This window comes from Rattus rattus, chromosome 12, assembly GCF_011064425.1.
Source record: "Rattus rattus isolate New Zealand chromosome 12, Rrattus_CSIRO_v1, whole genome shotgun sequence".
NCBI lineage: Eukaryota > Metazoa > Chordata > Mammalia > Rodentia > Muridae > Rattus > Rattus rattus.
In genome coordinates this window covers 54,828,528-54,850,350 of record NC_046165.1, presented here as the reverse complement: position 1 = coordinate 54,850,350, position 21,823 = coordinate 54,828,528, and the positions used below count along the sequence as shown (strand labels likewise).

The window sequence follows — 21,823 nt, the reverse complement described above, 5'->3', positions numbered from 1 at the left end:
TTTATAAATGGGAAAACCAAGGTAGAGGGCCAGACAGCAGGCAACATGGCTCCAAATTCCTGGCTATCCCCAGAGTCCTCTGCTTCTATGGTCACACTAAGTTACATGCAGCCATCTCCTTTGTGCCCAGTGTTGAGGAATAGGAAAAAAACAATGACTGTCAAAGCCACCCAAAGCTCCCCCAAGTTCAAGTCCAGGCATTCCTGTCTATGCATTCTCTGTCTATGCAGGGCCTGCACCAATGGCCTCACCAGCTAAGTATTGAGCCACTTCCCGAATAGACCTCACGACCACAGATCTCCAACAGAACACAATATAGTGCTGGATCAACTGCATACCACCATTCAGTCTCCTGAAAAAGAATCTAAGCCAGATACTCCCTGAGGTCAGGGGCAGGTAGGGTATCTGAAAGCATGACCTCAATCAGTATTTGTGTCAGCATATTTTGTGCTGTAATGGAATACCTCTGGGTATAACAGCAGCAGTGTTCATGGGCATCACAGTGCCATGGCCCTGGAAATCCAAGAGCACATCCTGATAATTTGGGGAAGACTCCCACATGATGGAAGTCAGAAAGCCAAATGCATGCAAGACAGTAGAACCAGCCCAACCCAGTCTTATCAGGAACTCACCCACTCCCATGGTAGTAGACTTATTCCTGGATCAGAGGCCTCAATCCATTCAGTAGGTCAGAGCCCTTGTCCCAGCCTCCCCGTAAAGGACCTGTTTCCCAACTGTGCTACAGTAGCAGTTCAATTTCTTTTCTTTCCTTTTTCCCCCAGAATATGTAAATTTATCAGTATTTCTGACGTCAAAATGTATGGTCTTGATCTTCCCTTCTTGCCTTTGTACAAGGCCAAAAGAGACACACTGGCTGCTCTAACAGCCTTAAACCAGACTCCAGCAATATCGCCTAGGGCCTGACCTTTTCGACCAAATCCAGCAAGTAGTACTCCATTGTCTTTGTCAGTGAAGTTCAAGCAGCCATCGCTGGGCACAAACACTGTGATCTTGTTACCACTTTTGAGGAGCTGCACTTTGCCATGCTTTCTGGAAGCAGGAGTTGGATGTTTGACATCACCCCCTATGTTTTCCAAGAACAATTCTCTTTGCATAAGGAACACCTCCAAAAGGACTGACATTCAGGGTTATGCCAAAAAGGGCTTTCTTGTATGGTTTATTATGCCTCTTTGGATCCCACTGGTGACCGAGGAGCTTTCCGGCAGTAAGGAGACTGTGACACTGCCCACCTTGCCAGCACCAGGATCCAAAGAGCAGCAGTTCAATTTCAACATTGTTTTAACAGGATATTCCAAACAGTCCAGTATTCAAAGGCTAATGCTCACAAGAGACACAGTTGAACTCCCTGCTAATAAAGTGAACTTCTGAGGCCTTCCACTGACTCAGCCAGTCTTGAGGGGTTGAACGGCTTGTAAACTCACAAGTAAGGACAAGATGTTGAGACAAACCGGAGAAACAGCATGTTACTTCTGCAAAATATAGGTAAGCTTGGCGTGCCACGATGAAAAAGAAATTTACATGGAAGAGTTCCCATGCAAGCACCACAAAAGGCCATTATGGGCAGGGTTGGGGGCGGGGATGCTGTGAGAGAGTTTTTATTTGAGTTCCCATGGACTTCCCACTTTGCTCTGCTGTGAAGGAGAAGTAAGAGAGTCAGTGAGGGACCGGACCCTCTGCCAGTCCTCCAACTGCATTTAGCTGGAAAACAAAACATAGTCTCAGAGTCTGCTGGAAGTCTTCAGCCATCCACACAAGGTCTCTCAGGGACAGCCACTGCTCTCAAGGAATTTCAGGCTGTCTGAGGACACTCTTACTAGTAAACATCTCAGTGCCTTAAAGATGGGATGGGATGAAACAGAAATGGGGTCAGTAGAGGCTTCATACACGCTCTGGGGCACTCAGCACAAGGCTGAGGACAGTGGGACATGGGAAAGAGCTGGGAGTTTACCTGAGTTAGGGTCAGACCCTAAGAAGACCCAGCAACTTAGGTGGCACCCGTCTGCAAAAAGTCAAAGTCACTGTGAAAAGCAGAGGGAAAAGAATGTGTGGGGGTCAAATAACGCCCTTTTCCATCTTTGGGGTCCTGCCTCAGGATTTAGATTTAAACAGAAGGAAGACATGTAAGCAGTTCTCAGTGAAGTGTCTGTCAATTACTGCCTCGGTTCCAGTCTCCTGCAAGGTGGCCTGACAAGTTGTCAGAACAGTGAGAAACCTCTTACCCTCCAGCTAGGGCAGCCAACAGCTTTCTCCTTTCTCTCAGCATAAGACCCCTGGGGAGAATCCCAATACCTTAGGCTTCACTGTCTCAACAGTCTAACAGCCAAAGGGAGGGGCAGGCTCAGCTCCCTAGAATATCTTCATTCCTGGCAGGAAGAGCTACAAGTTCATCGACCCGCTGATCTCCTCATTCATTAGCTGCAAGCTGATTTGAGGCCTTATACCTGGTTCAAGATCCAAGGAGACAAAGATGACCCAATCCTCCGCTCTCCACTCACTGAAGTCCCAGTTCAACTCTGTAACCTGGTAAATTATGTCACCTCTCTAACCTTTAGCTGCCTCACCTGCAGAGCACCCCATTGTGTGTGCTTGTGCTTCCCATGATGAAGAAAGAGGAAACGGAAGCATATTGGTCAGCTAGGGCAGTGCGGAGGGTGGGAGCAAACCCACCCATAAACACCGTCTGCAGACGCCAGCACACCTGAGGCAACCCATCCATTCTGCCATCCCACTAAACAGAAGGAAAGCTAAGGCCCAGAGGAATGACGGACTCTCCTACAGTCACCCCTCTTCCCTTTTGCTTCTGAATGAAGGGATAAGAGCTGCTTAAATTAATCCTGGTTATGTAACAAAGGAAACTTGGACAGCTAACTAGCATGGGGGATGGGGAGCTGTCACTAATATCAGCTTACATGGTCACAAACAAAAGTGCTCCAGGAAGCTCACTCACCTGGCCTCCTTGATCACCTTTATACCTATTGAAGTCCCAGCCTAGGACTGGAAAGGGTCCTTGAGTCCCAAGACACCCTAAAACTGTTGTGTGGTCTGTTATAAGCAAGCTCTCCTCTGTGGCAAGCCTTGGGCCTCTCTCAATGCCTTCTGGAGTGTTGGGAAAATAGAGCCAGGGTAGAGCCAGGTGTGGATTGGGGTCAGCTACTAGACTGAGCACAAGGGACCTCTCTCCCCTGCCCATGCCCCTTGGGACCCAGAGGACCTAGACCTCTCTCTCCACAGTCCTGAGGTGGGAGGCAGGGGTTCTGGCCTCTGAGATAGTCTAGGAATGCAAACCCAAAGCTAATGTTAATGTGGTGAGACTCACTTTACCAAACTTAAAGTCCTCCAAGCAGACCTAAATTCCTGTGCAGGTCAGGGACTCAGCGATCAGCAGAGGAGCTTGACAGGTGGATTCCTGGTGCTTTTGTTCACCAGATGCTGTATGAACAAATAAGGCTTACACTGTCTCTAAGGAGACATTCAGTACCTATTTAACAGGTAGCACTGGCTATAAACAAAGGTTATCAGTGTGTAGGAGTGTTTGGTTGAAGGAGGTTAAGTCTACTGACATTAATGTACATTGGACATATTTGCAGCTTTAAAATACCTGTTCAAAAAACTTAAAACAGGCATGATGGTACACATCTAAAACCCCAGCACTTGGGAAGCTTAACTTTAGGCAGGAAGTGTTTAAGCTCAGAGCCAGCCAGGGAGACATATAATGAGACTCTGTCAGAAAGAGTCAACGGGGTGGAGGGGTTGAAAACCAGGAAAGACGCAAACCCTTGTGCACCTTAGTTACTATTCTATTGTTGTGAAGAGACACCATGACAAAGGCAACTTATAAAAGGAAGCATTTAATTGGGGTCTTGCCTACAGTTTCAGAGGGCCAATCATCAGGATAGGGAGTGTCTTGGTATGCTGATAAGCTTGGTGCTAGAGCGGTAGTTGAGACCTTATAGCTTATCCTTAGGTTAGAAACAGAGTGACACTCAGCCTGGCATGGGCTGTTGATACCTTAAATCCCACCCCCACTGACACACCTCTTCCATATCAGCTCCACACCTCCTAATCCTTCCCAAACAGTTCCACCAAATGGAGACCTAACATTCAAATATATGAGCCTATGGGGGTCATTCTCATTCAAAGGCACTCTTTATTATTAGTAAGGAGGTTTAAAAAGACACCAAGGCAGTTCTTTCAAGAGTAAAAAAGCAGACTTCCCAAGGATCCAGCAATTCCACCTGTGGGGAGTAGGGCTACACCTAGGAAAACTAAAAACAGAGCCTCAGAGAGAGATGTGGATGGGTAGAAAGAGCCCCATTGTCCACCACAGATAAAAACATTGTGGTCTTAGCCATTCGATGGAATACTATCTAGCCTTTAAAAGGGTGAAAATTCTGACACTTGTTCCATTATGGGTGAGCCTGGAAGACCGTATGCTGAGTGAAATAAGCCAATTGCAAAAGCAGCTCTATTCTGATTCTGGTTACGTCAGGCACTCAAAGGAGTGGAATTTAAAAGAGATGGGGAGCAAAATGGGGAGTGCCAGGGTCTGGGGGAGGGAGAAATAGGAACTTGTTATTTAAGAGGCAGGTTTCAGTTTTGCAAGATGAAAAGACGTCTGAGTCCAGCTGCGTCATAAATAAGAGGTACTCAATACTGCTGAAGGGTATGCCTGCAAAGAGATGGCTCAGTCAGTGAGGTGCTTGCCAAAGAAGCAGGAAGACTCAACTGCAACCCCCACAATTTATACACAAGCCAGGCCCAGAGGCAAGGAAGTGGGGACAAGTGGACCCTGGGAGCTCTCTGGGAGACCCCTCTCTCCAAAGACAATGTGATCGGCTGGAGGGGTGGTTCAGCAGTTAAGCACATTGGCTGGTCTTATAGGGGACTTGGGTTCAGTTCCCAACATCTATGTGTAACTCCAGTTCTAGGATATCCAATGACCTCTTCTGAACTCTGTGGGCACCAGGCATACAGGTAGTGCAAAAACATAGACATACATGCAGGCAAAACACTCATACACATTAAAAAAAAAAAGAAAAAAACAAAAGTGGTCTGGCAAGATGGCCCAACATATAGAGAGATGCCTGCCACCAAACCTTACAATCTGAGTTTGTTACCCAGAACTCACGTGGTAGAAGAGTTGTCCTCTGACCTCCACATGCACACATGTTCCATGTGTGTAAATGCAATATATTTTAAAAATTTAAAAAAAAATTTGGGTAGCTCCTGAGGAACAACATTCAAAGTTGGTTCTGCCTCTTCCTACACATACAAAAACATGTACCCCACATATGAATACACAAAGAAAAGTTTTTAAAAGGGCAAAACAACATATTCTATATATAGCTAGCCTCAATTTCAAAAAGATGTAACCTACAGTTTGCTCCAAGGATGTATCTCAGAGTCTGCAATCAGAACTTCCTGAGGTCTCCTGCAGCCCTTCCAGGGGCTGGCCTTTGTCTTGTCTGTCATCTGCCCTGGGTCTCCCCAGTGTCAGACCCCACCCCCACCCACCCCTGCTCCCCACCCACTCACCCCCTGACATAGCACTGCCCCAAGCCAGGAGCCTGCCACGGAGGAAGTCTCTGAAAGGCCAAATCCAGGGACTCGCAGGCTCCTGCAAAGGAAGACAAAATGCTTAGGCCACAAAACCCGAGTCCTACTCCTTCCACAGGCCAACTTGACTTGGTGACACAGCACTTCCTCTCCAGTATGTGCCAGCCTCCTGCCACCCCCGCCGTCGCCCTCCCAGAACACATCCCAGCTGTTCAGGCACGAGGGAACTGACAAAAACCATCTATATGTCTGTGTGAGAGACCGGGGGTGGGGGGTGTGTGACAAGATTAGTGGCCCTAAGACACAACTCTTGGTGTTGATACCAGACAAAGAAGGGGCCCCAGGATTCAGTGGGTACAGCTCGGTTGAAATGTACACCGGACTGGCAGCCAGGCACCCGGTGCATGCCTGCAAATTGGGTGCGGTCCTGCCGGCTTCCACACCCTTCACAGAGGCCACACCTTCTAAAGTGTGCCCGGTGATTAGCTCATTAAACAAAGGAGAAAAAGCAGAATTCACAGCAGTCCCATCGCCAGGCTCATTCCTCTGCTTATAATTATATCAGGTGATGCATCTGTGCGTCTGTCTCCTGTGAGAATTATCCATTGTTGTTCACTGTGCCCCACTAAAACACTGTAACAATGGCCCAAGGAGTCAGGGGCCAACTGGGTTTCACCCACATGCACAAAGCCCCACATGCTACCAACAATGAATCTGTGTGCTCCAGAGTCTGGGGCACATCACACAGGAAAACAGCCAAGGCCACGAGCATCATCAAAGCCGAGCCCCGGATTCAAGACAGATTTAGGGTTCCTCTGGATGCAAATACACAGCAGAAAGCTTCCATTATGGGTGAGAGTGGACCCTGACTAAAATCTTCTCCCTAGAAAGAAAGAACTAGGGTGTACGATTTAAAGCAAAACTTAAGAGAAGGGTTCCCAGGACTGACAGAAGATGAGGACCAGGGTGACAGTGACGCCAGGTTTGCAGAGGTCCCAGCAGGGAAAATGACATGCTGTTCTGCCAGAGATCTCCCCACAAACTACCCTACCCATCAGTGTACTTCTGGGGTCTTGGGGGTAGAAGGGTTGGGGACAGCAGGATCGGTGGGGTTCTGGTCTTTGAGATATTTATGATCGAAAAAGGGAGAAAGAAAAAACTCGAGTTCACTCAAATAATTTCCAAGCTCTGAATGCCCAAATAGGAGGTGCTATCAGATCAGAGGCAGGGCACCTAATTTAGATCTGTGGGGAACCATCATGTGGACACCAAGACTGACGGTAAAGCAGGTAATATGCAGGCAAAAGAAAGTTGTGTGTGGCTTGGGAGACAGCTCGATCATTGATAAAGTACTTGCAAAGGACATGAGTTAGATGCCTCAGAATCCACATTTTAAAAACAACTCTTGCACTCCGGGCACAGAGGAAGGGAAGATAAGCAGACCTAGCCAAATAGCTTAGCCTCATGACTGTTTCAAAAAGACAAGGTAATGCTAGGCGTAGTGGCACAGGTCTTTAATCTCAGTACACATGAGGGAGAAACAAGCATATGGTTACATAAGGAGACCTTGACTCAAACCAGCAACTACACCAAGTGAAGCCAGAGATGCATAGAAGACATAGACAAGATGGACAGTACCTGAGGAACAATGGCCAGGATTATCCTCTGGCCTCTGTAAACACACACATACACACACACATACACACACACACATACACACACACACACACACACACACACACACACACACACAAATACACACACAAATAAAAGGAATGGGCTCAGGCGCACGGGGTGTGGAACGGGAAGGTGGATGAGTGAGTGAGGGGTCTGGTTTCCCATAAACCTCCTACGTATCAGGAGTCGAGCCTGAGAGCACGGCGCAGGGGCAGAGAGGGCAAGCTGAACCCCAAACATGAGACGGGCAGAGGCGTTTTATCCTCTGTACTGTGTTTCTGTTTGGTTCTGACCTTGGCCTTGAATTCAGAGAAGGAAAGAAATCAGGGGAATGAAGTGGGCAACGGCTCTTGATGGGCAACCTCCAGGACGTGCAGCCTGCCACCCTACCCAGCCCACCCCAGAGGGGCCATGCTAAGGGAACCTTTGAGCTCATCTTCTTTGTCAATCCTACACTGCTCCCCGCAAATGCCCAGACAACCCTATGTGAGTTGCTAGCAGTGCCGGGTGATCTTTGATCACGCCAGCTGACCCCTGCATGACTCAGCTTCCTGGTGATGAACTTATGAAAGGTCCCCAAGCAGGAAAGAGTCAGAGAGCTGTAAACAGAGCCCTCCAGAAACCTCTGGGACTTTCTCCCCAAGGTTCGTGGGAGTTGGGGGGGGGGCTGGAGTCATTCAACACTCTGGAGCTGGCTTGAACGAAGGGTCTACAATCTTGAAGAGTGATTGCAAGTGGACAAAATGAACCACAATTCAAAGCAGGGCACTTTGGAATCCAGGGACAAGGCAGGCCTAAAAAGGGACATGAGCACTTGGCTCCTCTCCCAGAATGCACTGCAAGCGATCCTCCCTCCCAGCTTTCTTCTCGGGGCTCTGGTTAGAATGTTTGGCCAAGCATATTCAGAGCACCTAGAAGTCACAGTGTCCCGAGGCACAGAGAGGCCATGAGTTCGAGTCACACTTGCTGCTCAGTCCCTGCACCCCTAGTCACCTTGCACTGCAAGAAAACACAGACTTCTCTTCTAGTCTTTGGAGACCCTCCATACAGGATGAAAAGGCACTGCCCTGTGCTTCCTGGTTCCTTCGTCCTGGTCACTCTGAGAGCAGACATCTGTTCTCAATTGTGCAGCAGCTTCTGGGGACAGCCCAGCTTTGCAGGAACTTTTGATTCCAGGGTCTGACAGAGAATTTCAGGAACTTTCTTAAGACAGTATTGTCGGAAAACACAAAGAGCAAGGCCTGTGACGTGTCACTGCTCACAAACCTGAGAGGGTCAACAGAGCCCACCACTTCCGGTAGTCATGGCGCTATGCATCCCATAATAGCATAGTGCATTTTCAACTTCTCCTACTCCAATCCAAATTTGAAAGTGTCTGTCAGAAGTAGCTAAGAGTTGGTATGACTCACAGATCATGAGAGTTGCCCTGTATAGAATTAAAGGCCATTTCTGAGCTGACCCCTTCAAAGCTCTAAGATGCACACAGCTAATCTTCAATAATGCTGGAATTGAGTTTGTGGAGCCCCTCTTCTCTTCCTGGCATGCACAAGTGCTTAATACTCAGATGGTTCTGGAAAAGCTAAGAGACCAAAGGGGGAAAATGGCTTGATATATGGTTTCATTGAGTGGGGTGCTCTACGACTGCGGGGAAAACAGCTCTACAGACAAAGTACTTGCTGTACAAACATGAGGACCAGAGTTCAGATCCCCCGAATCTTAGGTAAATGCTAGACAGACACAGTGGCCCACCTATAACATGTGTGTCTCCAGCACATGGTGGAAACAGCTATCCTCAGGAGCAGGCTGCCTAGCTGGACTATATGAATCAATCAGAAAGCTCTGGGGGGTCAATTGAGAGACCCTGTCTCAATATATAATTGAGTAATTAAGGGAGTCACTGGACATCAACCTCAAGCCTCCATAAAACACACTTGTATCTGGCATACACATATGTCCCCATTCACATGTAAACACGCATACCACATGCACATCCAAGAAGGGATGCAGAAGAAAGAATCTCCAATCTTGGTACTTTCTTGGTACTACAACCAGACCAAATCTTTCCTTCTAGCGTTTCTTCTGAGTAACTACCTGGCACTGGCTAGACATAGAAAAAGGTCCGTTCCTAAGCACAGCACCCAGAAAACAAGCTGAGTCACCAAGGCCTCCTGTGCCAGGGAACTCCACAGCTACAGACTCTTCTGATCAGTGGGTTTCTGCACGTGTTGCTAGATTGGCCTCCAGGAGAGATGGGAGTCAGTGTCCATCATGTGTATGAATAGAAGGAACGAGATGAGCTGCTCTCTGTGGGACTTGCTGTGATGCATCGGAAAGAACACATACATCCCTGTTCTAACACCCACAACTTCTTCAGGCTTAGACACACACTGAGATCCTATTGAACCTGCACAAGACCTCAAAGACCCTTCCTTTCCTTCTCTTTGAAGCCCAAAGTTCCTGAGAATGGTTCATCTGTCTTCAAGGACTTGATGTAACATGCATGCATCTATCCTCTTGGGCATCAGACTTCATGGGAGAGGCATCTATCTCATAATGAGTACCTTAGCCTGATGGTAACCAAGGCCTGAAGCATCTTCACGGAGGCCCTTCAGTCTTCCCAGGAGGGACATGAATTAGAGGTAACAGATTGGAGACTATGGTACCAACCAAACCAGATATGGTGAAAATCCACCTCTTCATTAAGATGCTCTCAGCTCGCTTGCATAACCATGCACAGGACAGACAGACAGAAAGACAGACAGACAGACAGACACACACACACACACACACACACACACACACACACACATACGCACACACACAAAAGCAGCATCCTTTCGTGTCCAACTTCTTAAAAGCTAATTATCCACCAGCCACCTAGCATTTTCAATCCAGACACTTCTAACTACTTTGCCATGTCCAGACAAAGAACTGGGGCCATGGCTGAGTCAGAGGCTGTGTGGGCAAGTCTGTGCCCCACAAATAAGTACTCACCCCCTTACCTTCAGTTCCTGATGCCAAATACCAGCCAAAACCATAAAGAAAGGGAGGTCAAGAGACCCTAAGGCAATGGTACCTATTTCTACACAGACAAAGAAGCTTAGAAATCAGGACAGTACACAGTACAGAAGCCAAATGATCTCAGGGTGTATCCCTGCCCAAGACATCCCCAGACTCATCTGCCTGGTGCTTCGTGGGGCAGACTCGAAATCAGGAAAAGGCTATGCAATGAGGAGTCCATAGAGTGTTTCTAAGCAACAACCCTGTGCACTCTGATGGTCACCTCCTCTTCCCTTGTGTCCCAGCTGAAGATACCAGGAGGCAGCTGAGGACTCAACTGGGTTAACAGGTCAAAGCCCAAGGCCACAGCCACAGGGAATCCTACAGTCCTACATGAACACAGGTCTGGCTTCACCCCTTTCCCTAGAGCCCAGTTTAACAATAGATATCATGGTGGAACAACCTGCATTGAGCTTTAAGGCTGTACTCCCGGACTAAGGAGGTGGCTCAGTGAAAAACCACTTGTCATGCAAGCAAGAATCTGAGTTTTAATCCCCAGATCCCACATAAAGGCATACACAGTACTGTGCATAATCTCAGGCTTCTACCGCAAGATGGGTGGAGACAACACAATCTATGGAAGGTTCCGGGCCAGCTAGCCTGGCCTATGCAGTAATCAACAAGAGAAGTTGTCTCAACAAGAGGGGAGGTAAGAATCAGCACCCAAAGTTGTCCTTCAACCTCTGCACATATGCCATGACACCAACACCTACACTAGGAAAGAGGGAGGGGAGGGAGGGATAGAAAAAGCTGTGTTCTCTGCATGGTGTGATAATACATACCTATAATCTCAGAACTTTGTGGAGCTGTAACAGGAAGACTGGGCGTCAGAGACTAGCCTGTACTACAGTGTGTGCACTACGCTCATGAAAGCCCATTTCAAATATGGGGCTGTCACAAACGGATCAAATGCAAGACAGGCTGAGCATGCCCATACTTACCAATTATGGATGAGAAACCTGCAGCCCTAGTGGACCACGGAACTCTAACACAGTGCTAACAAGTCCAAACAAGACACTTTTACACTGTAGTGGGAAGAAAAATTCTCAGACCAGCCTCAAACAGATCCATATACCAAGTCCCAAAGCAGCCTGGTGAAAGGAGAAAGGGCCACCAAAACTGCAGTGTGTTTCAGAGAGAAAGTCAAAGAGAGACAAAACTGTCTTATGGCCATATAAACATTCCTCCTCCTCCTCCTCCTCCTCCTCTTTTTCTTCCTCTCCCTCTTCTTCTTCTTCTTCCTTCTCCCCTCCTCCTCCTCTTCTTCCTCTTCTTCTTCCTCTTCTTCCTCCTCCTCCTCTTCCTCTTCCTCCCCAGAACATATGACTGAGGAACTAGCCATGAATCAGAACCCCGAATTCTATGAAAGGACTTCTTACTGGGACTCCCCTGGACTCCAGTTCTGCCCTTCCAAGATTGCAGCTGCCTTCATCACAATGTCAACCCTTTCTGCTCATCCATGGGAACCCAGAACAAGGATGCAAATTATTAATGCCCATGTCTATATCCCAAACTGTACCTACCTGTCACCCTGCCTCAGCTCTCTCTACCCAGCTCCGCAGTCAAAGAAGGCCCATGCCCAGGGAATGTGACTTTTCTGAAGTTCTATTTTCTCTCATCTATGAAATGAGAAACAGGACCTCCCTTTTCACGCCTCAGAAGGACAATTAAAAGGATGGAATTACAGAGGCAAAAAGCAATACAAACAGGCTACAGTGATCATCGTATCAGGAAGACCAGCCAATAGACAGGCAACACACAGCCAATGAAAGACTGGCATTCTGACAAAGTCGATTTTTAGAAATAGCCATGGTGCATCGTTATTTCTGCATGAGTCAAAGCCAGGCTCTGCTCTAAGCATGCCCTGTACCATGTCAAGACCACATTGTGAAATGTGTACTCTTAGCCCCATTGTATAGACATGTATGGCACAACGAGGTTTGGATAGGTAGAGTCAGGTTCTTTCTGGCCCTAGAGCTGAGTCCATCCCTAGATACAAGCCTGAAGTTCTCCAATTGCTAACCACATTATACATGACAAGCTATATACAACTTGTTCTAACTCTTGTACGTTAAGGCTGACAAAATCCATTTAACTCACGTGATCTCACCTGAGCCTCCCAACAGCTCTGTCAAAAAGCGAAAGCAGATTCATATGTGGTTCTATGAGAAAACCAGCTCAGAGAAAGGACTTGCCCAACACTGAAGCTGGATAATGACAAGACCAAGAACTAAGCACTAAAGGGCTGTCTTCTTAGTTTGATGGCTTCAACACTGGCATACGCAGGACAGGCACCTCTTCTGAGGCCCCGCCCATAGCTACATCTCAGAAGTACCCTTTCTGGATGTCCCGGGAAATAAAAAACCATCAGCACAGTGGAGTTACAGGATCAGGGGCTTCCTCCAGCTACAGCATGCAGCACCTACTGTGTGGACAGCCACACAAAGCTATGGAACTTTCTAAGGCTCTGCCCAGCCACTTCTGATGGACCCAAGAGCTCATCAGGCACAGGAAGTACCATTGGGACAGGGGCTAAGCTTGACCATTAGAGAACAGACATTTCCTAAATCTGTTATGCAATTGTTGCCTTAAGCAGTCTGGGATTTCTCCCAATTTCAACACGTTTTGTTTTCTCTCCAAGAAGACACCAGTTTAAGGCTATGGTCCCTTAGTGACTAAGCCAACAGTATCCTGTGCTGTCTGGGATTACACACAGGGTGAGTGGATATTTTCAAAGGCACCTCTGTAAACCAATGTGACCTTCTAGAATGACTAAAGATCACAGGGTAGGAGCAGTCAGGATCCACTATGATTTTCTTTATTTAACAATATCCCCAAAGGAAGCCAGGAGACATTGTTCTAACCTCCAGATCTTCAAGAGAACAGCAGTGTGGCCACTCAGAATCCGACAATTCCCACCTCACCTTCTAGCCCAAGTGAAAGTATTGACTTTTAAGGTTTCTGTGCCTTGGATGGGAGTTGGGGCGTGTAGTCAAAGTGCTTGGAAAATATTAAATGGAAAATGCCAGAAATGATTCATGTTTTTGTTGTTGATGATTTTTATTTGCAGGGGCCGGGGGGGGGGTGTTGGTTTTCCTAAGCAGGGTTTCTCTGTGTAGCCCTGGCTGTCCTGGAACTTACTCTGTAGATCAGACTAGATTCATACTCAGAGATCTTCCTGCCTCTGCCTCCGGAATGCTGGGATCATATTTATAAGATTTTAAATAACTTGTTACAGTGTCTTATTATAACTGTTCTGTTTTTACCACTGGTTAGTGTTCACCTCTTCAGGTGTAAAATGTATAAACTATACTATATCACAGGTATTGCCAATGGGGAAAAACAGTGTGTGTGCAGTATTCTTTATGATTGTGTTTCCAGATATAGGCAGAATATCTTAGATTACACCACCACACCCTCCCCCAGGATCAAGGGGGCTACTGTACACATGGAGACAAGAGTTTTCTTTTAAAGGGAGCCAGTCCTTCACCCTGCTTAGGATCTAGTTACAGGGAAGAAACATGCCTACTTTGAAAATAAGGGCCAGGAATTCTTATTTTTGCAGCTTGATGTTTAGTGCAGGGTATGGGAGGAGAGGGGTCAGCAAATGTGAAGCAAGATGAGCAGCCGGATGAAGGGACAGTTTTGTGACAAGTGTCTTAGTTACTGTTCCACTGTTGTAAAGACACACCATGACCAAGGCAACTTATGAAAGAGTTTATTGGGGCTTTCAGACCGTGAGTCCATGGCCATCGTGACAGAGAGCACAATGGCAGGCAGGCAGGCAGGCGAGTACTGGGGCAGTAGTTGGGAGCTTTTTTTCTCATCCAAAAGTTAGAGGCAGAGAGGGAGAGGCTGGGCCTGTAGTGAAATTTTGAAATCTCAAAGCCCACCCTCAACAACACACACAGCTCCTCTTATAAGGACATATCATCTAGAGACCCAGAATTCAAAAAATATGAGCCGTGGGGTGGGGCACCTTTAAATCACCACAAGGACAAAGCTACTCCCAGGTTCTATGAAAAAAAAAAAAAGGAAGGGACCTTAACAAAATTACTAAGGTAGTCTTTTTTTTTTTTTTTGGCCAAATTATGATTTCTATATAATATAGAATAAGACAAAAGCAATGCTAGCATTTGTTTCACCACAAGAGATATTCATTTGTTTCACTTCTCTTTGGCTGGGTTTTTGTAACTCTTTATAACTGCCATGTCCCACCTTCATTCACCTGACTCACCAGGCCAATAATATTCCAGGAATGCCTTTATGGGCCCCAATCTGGTGGGCAAGTGGGAGGACGCTGGAGGGAAGTCCATGGACGCCACACTCGGCATTATTGTCTGTGAATGGGCTTCCAGGTGTGGAGAGCCCTGGGTCACTGGATATGGAGTGTAGGAAGGCAGGGCTGCTTCCCACCCCCCATGCTCCAGGGTCTAACTAGCACCAGGAAAACAAGCTAGATGACCCACATCAAGCAGCCAACCTTACCTCTACAGCAGGATCTCACTTTGACTATCATAAACACCATGGGTAGCCCCAGCAGAGAACCTCCCTATTGAAAATCATACTGCCCAGAATCCCTGTCACAGCGTCTGAGCAGATGTGATGCGCAGTTGGTGTTGCCACTCTTCTGACTTCAGATGATAAACTCGGAGGGCTCTGAGGCCAGGTGCACCGGAAAGGCAATCTCCGCAGATTGCAGATCGGACAGCAGACATTCACACACCAAAGGCTTCCTAGCACCTATTCTGTTTCAGGTCACAGAAATGCAAAGATCGAAGGAACACAAGCCCCTCCCACTGGAAGCTGATAGTCTAATGCGCAATAAATAAGCAATAAAGAATTCTGTAACTGCAGATAACATCTAAACACTATATAGCAAATGGCACAGTGTGTGTTAGAAGGAAATGATAAGAAATAAATCAAAAATCAAAATAGAAGGGAGGTAGGGAGACCAGGAAGCCAAGCCCATGGACAAGACCCTAAACCATGACAGCAGGGATGGGGAAGCCATAACACACCTTGGACTAAAAGATACACTTGTCTTCCATTTACACAAGCAGGGACCAGAAAGAAGCTGAAGGGGCCACACCACAGGGTTCGGGATAGGCTCTCAGAAGGGCACTGAGATAAGGAAGAGGGGGGTTGAGCCAATGATCGTGACATCCAGACAGGTTGTGTCCAGGAGAGGCTGTAGGGGGCACCAAGCAGAAACACAAGATGCAGGTAGATCTTGGAGTTCAAGGCCAGCCTGTTCTATAGAACAAGTTCCAGGACAGCCAAGGCTACATAGAGAATACATAGAGAAACCCTGTCTTAAAAAAGAAGAAGAAGAGGAAAAGGAAGGAGGAGGAGGGAAGGGAAGGGAAAGGAAGGGAAGGGAAGGGAAGGAAAGGGAAAGGAAGGAGGGAGGGAGGGAGGAAGGAAGGAAGGAAGGAAAGAAGGAAGGAAGGAAGGAAGGAAGGAAGGAAGGAAGGAAGGAAGGAAGGAAGGAAGGAAGATCATTTTACTGAGAGCTTCACGAGGAAGGGATATGGTATACATTGTCACTTTTTTTCCTTCCTGTAACCCTACAAGGTGGGTCTGGCATTAATGCTCCCAAGTCTGCTGTGAAGGGATCTGAAGTGTGAGGTTAAGTCATGTGCCCTAGGTGTAGAGTCAGGACTCAATCCTGCTGTCTGGGTGGTTCATACCAGTCACACCTCCCCTCACACCTCTCCACCACTATCAACTCCCCTAGAGGAAGAGAGAGCCCTGTTCCCTTACAATGGGGGTTGGGCAGCAAGAGAGTGTGAAGGAAAATAGGCCGTCTGGGGTCCTGGCTTCTCTGTAATGTAGGAAGGGATGAGAGAAGCAGTTGATGGGGCCTTGGGAGGACAGACCCAGAGCTCAGAGTACCAATGGGGGCAATGTTGAATTACCCAAGGACTCAGCTGCCCAGTGGACAGAGCAGCTTTCTAGAATCAAGTGCAAAGAAGCAAAGACAAAGAAACTTAGGCCAGACAGCAGCTGTCCTAACAGACCTGTAATGTGAGCCCCAGAACCCACACCTTTAATCCCAGCACTGGAGAGGCAGAAGCAGGCTGATCTCTGTAAACTCAAGGTTATCCTGGTTCCTGATTTCCAGGAAAAGCCAGGACTACACAGTGAGATCTTGTGTATATACATACATACATACATACATACATACATACATACATACATACATACATACATACAGAGGGAGAGGGGAAGGGGAAGGAAGGGAAGGGAAGGGAAGGAAGGGAAGGGAAGGGAAGGGAAGGGAAGGGAAGGCACACAAACTAAGTATAGTGGTGTACTTCTAATCCCTGGAGCCTGGCTGAACTACCAAATTCCAGGCCAATGATATCCACATGTGTATGCATGCATTGTGTGCCTTCACAGACACACTCACGACAGGCACATGCACTGTCAGGTGGTAAATCCATAGAGATCTGTAGAAAAGTAGATTGCAGAGAGTCGAGTCCTTGGAAGAGGGACAGTGTCTTCTTTCTACACGTGGGAAAACAGCACAGAGAAGCTAAGAAACTATGTCAAGATTACACAGGTAAGAACAGAGCCCACTGCCAGGCAGACAGGTGAAAGGTCATGAGAGTTCCTGACCAATAGGAAGAGACGGACTTCTAGGAGAACAGCAAAGGGAGATAGGAAAAGAAAGGGAATGAAGGTAGCCTTCCCTGACAGAGGACCATGTCAACCAGACATTCCCACAGTATAAATGAGGGGAGAAGCCCTCAGGAAACAGTGAGGCCAGCAAAGGGAAGGAGAGACAGAAATTAGGGTTCTCCTCTACAGATAAGTAAATCAGAACTCAGCCATGGGGAGCAGAACCCTGGGATACCAACTCCAAGGACAAAATAAACTGAGCTTCAGAGAGTTTTGAGTTCACCAAAGACAGAGCAGGAAATAGCAAGGTCAAACCACAGGGCTGCAGGTGCTATGTCCCTGGGGAGCACCGTGTGGGGCCAGACTGCTTCAGATTAAGAACAAACATCAATGTCTCCCAAAGAGGAGGCTGAGTAAAAGGGGAGATAGGAAAGGACTGGGAAGCACTGGGGTTCCAGAGAAACCCCTACTGGCTTAATGAGAAGCAGGAAGAGGCAGGGAAGGGAGAGGAGAGGATAGCTCACCCAGTGGGCCAGGAAAGGCAGTTAGTTACCTGCAACCAGAAGGCAAAAAGTTCAGTAGGCATGGTGGCTCACACCTGTAATCCCAGCACTCAAAAGCAGGATTGAAAGGAGTTTGAGGCTAGCCTGGTCTACCTAGTGACTTTCAGGTCCATCTCTATCCTGTCTCAAAAGAAAAGGGGGGAGCAGTGTTTCAGGTGAGCTTCAGAGGACAAGAGCTTGGCTCCCAGCATGCATGCCAGGTTCTTCACAATCACCTGTAACTCCAACTCCAGGGGATCCAACACCTCGAGGCCCCATGAGCACTCATAACCACACAGCCATATACACATACACATAATTTTAAAAAATATTTAAACACATACATACACATGCACTCAAGCTCGTGCACGCACACGCGCGTGCACACACACGCACACATACACACACACACACACACACACACACACACACACACACACACACACACACACACACGCCCAAGGCAAAGAAAAGTGAGATTAGGGGCCTGAAGTAGATTATTGTAAGAATCAAAAAACCTTATCCAAGAAGAGATGGTAAAGGTGGCAAAAACGTAGCCAATAAAGACCAGTAGAAAGTATGGAGAACATATCCTGAAGCCCTGAACGCTTGCCCCTGTGTGACTTAAGAAAGAGTCAATTAACTCCCACCCCCACCATTAAACTCCAAATGCACAATAAGCAAGATGACTCAGCAGATGAAGGGCTTGATGACTTGAGTTCTTAAAAGTGGAGGGAGGGAATCGACTCCACAAAACTGTCCCCTGACTTCCACCTACACATGCACCCTACCACGATGAATAAAAACTTTAAAGACCTCAAATGCCACTCCATTTTAAAAGGCTAAAGTGACCAGATGTGCTTGAGTTATCTGGAGGGAGCCTCAATTGAGAAAATGTCCCCATAAGAGGCATTTTCTTAATTAGTGATTGATGGGGTAGGGGGCCCAGCCCATTGTGGGTGGCATCATCCCTGGGCTGGTGGCCCTGGGTTCTATGAGAAAGCAAGCTGAGCGAGCCATGGGAGCAAGCCAGTAAGCAGCACCCCTCCATAGCCTCTGCATCAGCTCCTGCCTCCAGGTTCCTGCTGTGTGGGAGTCCCTGTTCATCGATGAACCGTGCTGTGGAAGTGCAAGCCAAATAAACCCTTTCTTCCTCAAGTTTCTTTGGTCGTTCTTTAATCACAGCAATTGTAACCCTAAGACACCAGGTATAGTGGTGCACACCTTTAATCCCAGCACTCAGGAGGCAGAGTCAGGTGATTCTCTGTGAGTCCCAGGCCAGGCAGGGCTACACCGAGGGATTTTGTCTAAATAAATAAAGAAACTAACTAAAGTTTATGTATAAATTTAAAAATAAAGGTCGTTTGATTATTTTTTAAATGCTGACACACACACCCCTTTGCTACTCACTGTTGTCTTGAGTGTTACTTTCCCACCTTTGAGACCCCGCCCCCAGCTTGTTCCCTCCATTCCTGGACAAGGGGAATATGTGTGGGTCAAGTCCCAACTTTGCAAAGGGATGCAGACAGCAGATCTGGTTATCAGAGTGCACCCGGGTGTCATGAAAGAACGGAAGAACTTAGTTGAAGAGAACTCTTTTGACTCCATGTCTGTCTGCCTAATACTCACCTATCCAAAAGCGCTCCTCGGTGAAGGGCAGGGAAAGGAAGAGAGAGGGAGAGAAAGCACTATCTCATATGGCTCCAGGGAATGGAGTAATTTGGGACTTCGTGGCCCCTTGAAGTTGCACTACCAGCTGTCCCACACTTTGTTCTAAAGCCTGAGGAACTGGGAGCAGGAGAATCTGGCAGCTGCCAGTGTTCCCTCCCAGTCAAACGGAAAAAGTCAAGGGCTGAGGGGTGTCCTGGCACCTGCCTCACCAGGGCTGTCCCCAAAGGCTGTATCCATGCTTAGCCTGTATCCATGCTTAGGACACCCCCAACCCCCGCAGACACCCATGAGGGCCCCCTGAGGAGTTACAGTAAGGTAAGCAGTGTTGGCCATTTAAGTGCCTGGAGAACAGAGGGCTCACCCAGCAAGGGTTAGAGCAGGGCTTTGCTGACAAGTCACTCAAAGAAGGGCTGTGAAAGGGTCAGCAGAAGTTCCCCACTTCAAATCTTTCCTGTTTCCTTTCTTCCCTGTGCTTACCAAGCTGACTTGCATGGTCTCTGCCTAATCTGGATGGAATTTCCTCCTCCACCCACCTGGCATGTTCCCTACAGTCGCCAGCACTCCTGACCACGTGGGGTTCTTGCTTCCACCCCATGGGCCAGTCTAAGCTACCATACTCGCTTGCCACCACCAGTTAGAGGCTTCTAGGGACATGCTGCCAAGCCTGGGTTAGAGAGAAGCCGCAGTTGGACAAGAGTCTGCAGACACCCGGGCATCCTCGATCCCTGACTTGGTATCCCTCTACCAGTTGCTACAATCATGGGGGAGCTGTGAGGACTGAGGGAATAGGGAAGGTTAGAGAAATTGATGCAAGTCTTCCCAATATGAACTTAAGGAAGCTCAGGCTATTGCTGCTGGGAGAGAAATTACAGACCATCAGATTCTATGATGCTCAGACTTTGTGTGGAAATAGAGTCTTGCTAAGTAGCTCAGGCTGGCCTTGAATGAACTCCCTATGAAATTCAAGCTGACCTCAACTTCTCCATCCTCCCATCTCATCCTCCAAGCACAGGATTCATTGCAGGTCCTTACATTTACTATCTGGCCTGGCCAGATGCACTTTTTCACATGGTCCCTGGGGTACATGACTCAAACAGAACTTCAACAGCGTTTCTTCCTACCCAAATCATATCTGCTTATATACCAGACTGTCACCAATCTGTCTTCCAAATGCTTAGCCCACTAATAATCAGAACCCACAGTTTGAAAGACACTGGACATTAAAGTAGCATCGGGAAATGACAGAATCTCATGAAAAAGCAACTTCTAATACTGAAGTTGCTTTTTCATGAGATTCATCCATAAGTCCTCTTTCTGTACGGAAGACCGCAAACCCAAGGACATCAGCAGGTTTTGATTACAAAGGACCCGCCCTGGGTCCCACAGCTTACACATCCTCAGATAGCAAATCTGAAAGAAAGCAGGTGGACTCAATACTCACACTGGACAATTTACAAGTTCAAAAAACAAAAAAAACAAAAAAATGAATGCCTTTAAAAAAATCTTAGAAATCTTTTTCTTCTTTCCGAGATATGATTTACATGCCCTTCGTTTCAGCTGTAATAATTAACACCAAAGGAAAATAGATGTGCCATACAAAGGAGGAGGGGCTAAAGGTGAAGGAGTTGCCCATTTTCCCCAATAAAACAAAGGCTCAGGTCCCTGCTTGAGGCAGACAGCAGTGAGCTAAAGGGCTATGAGCCAAGCCCGCCCTCCTGACTCAATTACTCTGTCTTCATCATTCAAAATCTTTAAGATGGACGCAGCTGTGGTCTTCCCACATGAATTGTTTCCATGACTAGAGCATATTTGGGCCCTGCCACCTCAGGTTAGGTACGGACAACTGTGATGATCTTGGGAGACGCTGGCTCACCTGCTGCCTACTTGGAGTCATGTGGCTTGTGACACTAACTTTCTCTGTGCCTTTTTTTGGTCTTTGCTGAAAACTAGGAAGAAAGAAAAAAATCCTTGCTGCCCAAAAAAATCTCCAGGGGAAACACAGAAGGAACTTCACACCCTCAACCTGTGAGTCTAAGAGCAGCAGAGAGTCCAGAGGGTCACTACTGACTGGCTTATGGGATCAGCCTCAGAACCAGAAGAACCTGCTGACTGGCAATGAGAAACTTCATTTTACAAGCAAATCTCATAAGGTGAATCCTTGCTAGTCATTGAGTGTCAACTCAAGATAGCGCGCGCACGCACACGCACACACACACACACACATTCACCCTCACACAGTGTGAAGTATATGCTCATAGCTCACACACTCATGAACACTCACACATGTACTCTCACACACTCACAGCTCACACTCTCCCACATACATATATATGTATGCATGCATACATACACATACATACATACATATATACATACACATGCTCTCACACACACAGTATATTTGCTCACAGCTCATATACTCAAGACCACTCACACATGTACTCACACTCACAGCTCACACATTCTCACAAACTTACATATAAACATACATACATATACACACACATTCACTCTCACATACACACTCACGTTTATGCTCACAACTCATACACTCAAGAACACTCACACATACACTCACAGCCTCACAGCTCACACATACATTCTCTCTCTCTCTCTCTCTCTCTCTCACACACACACACACACACACACACACACACACTTATAGCCTA

General features: G+C 47.3%; 1 protein-coding gene and 1 pseudogene across 1 annotated transcript in view; both read right to left on the bottom strand.

Annotated features, from left to right (window-relative positions):
• The window catches only part of Slc25a37 (solute carrier family 25 member 37), a 41,816-nt gene that overhangs the window by 17,904 nt on the left and 2,089 nt on the right, over positions 1–21,823 (bottom strand). The gene's annotated exons all lie outside the window — the stretch shown is intronic.
• Positions 753–14,648, bottom strand: LOC116913846 (annotated as a pseudogene).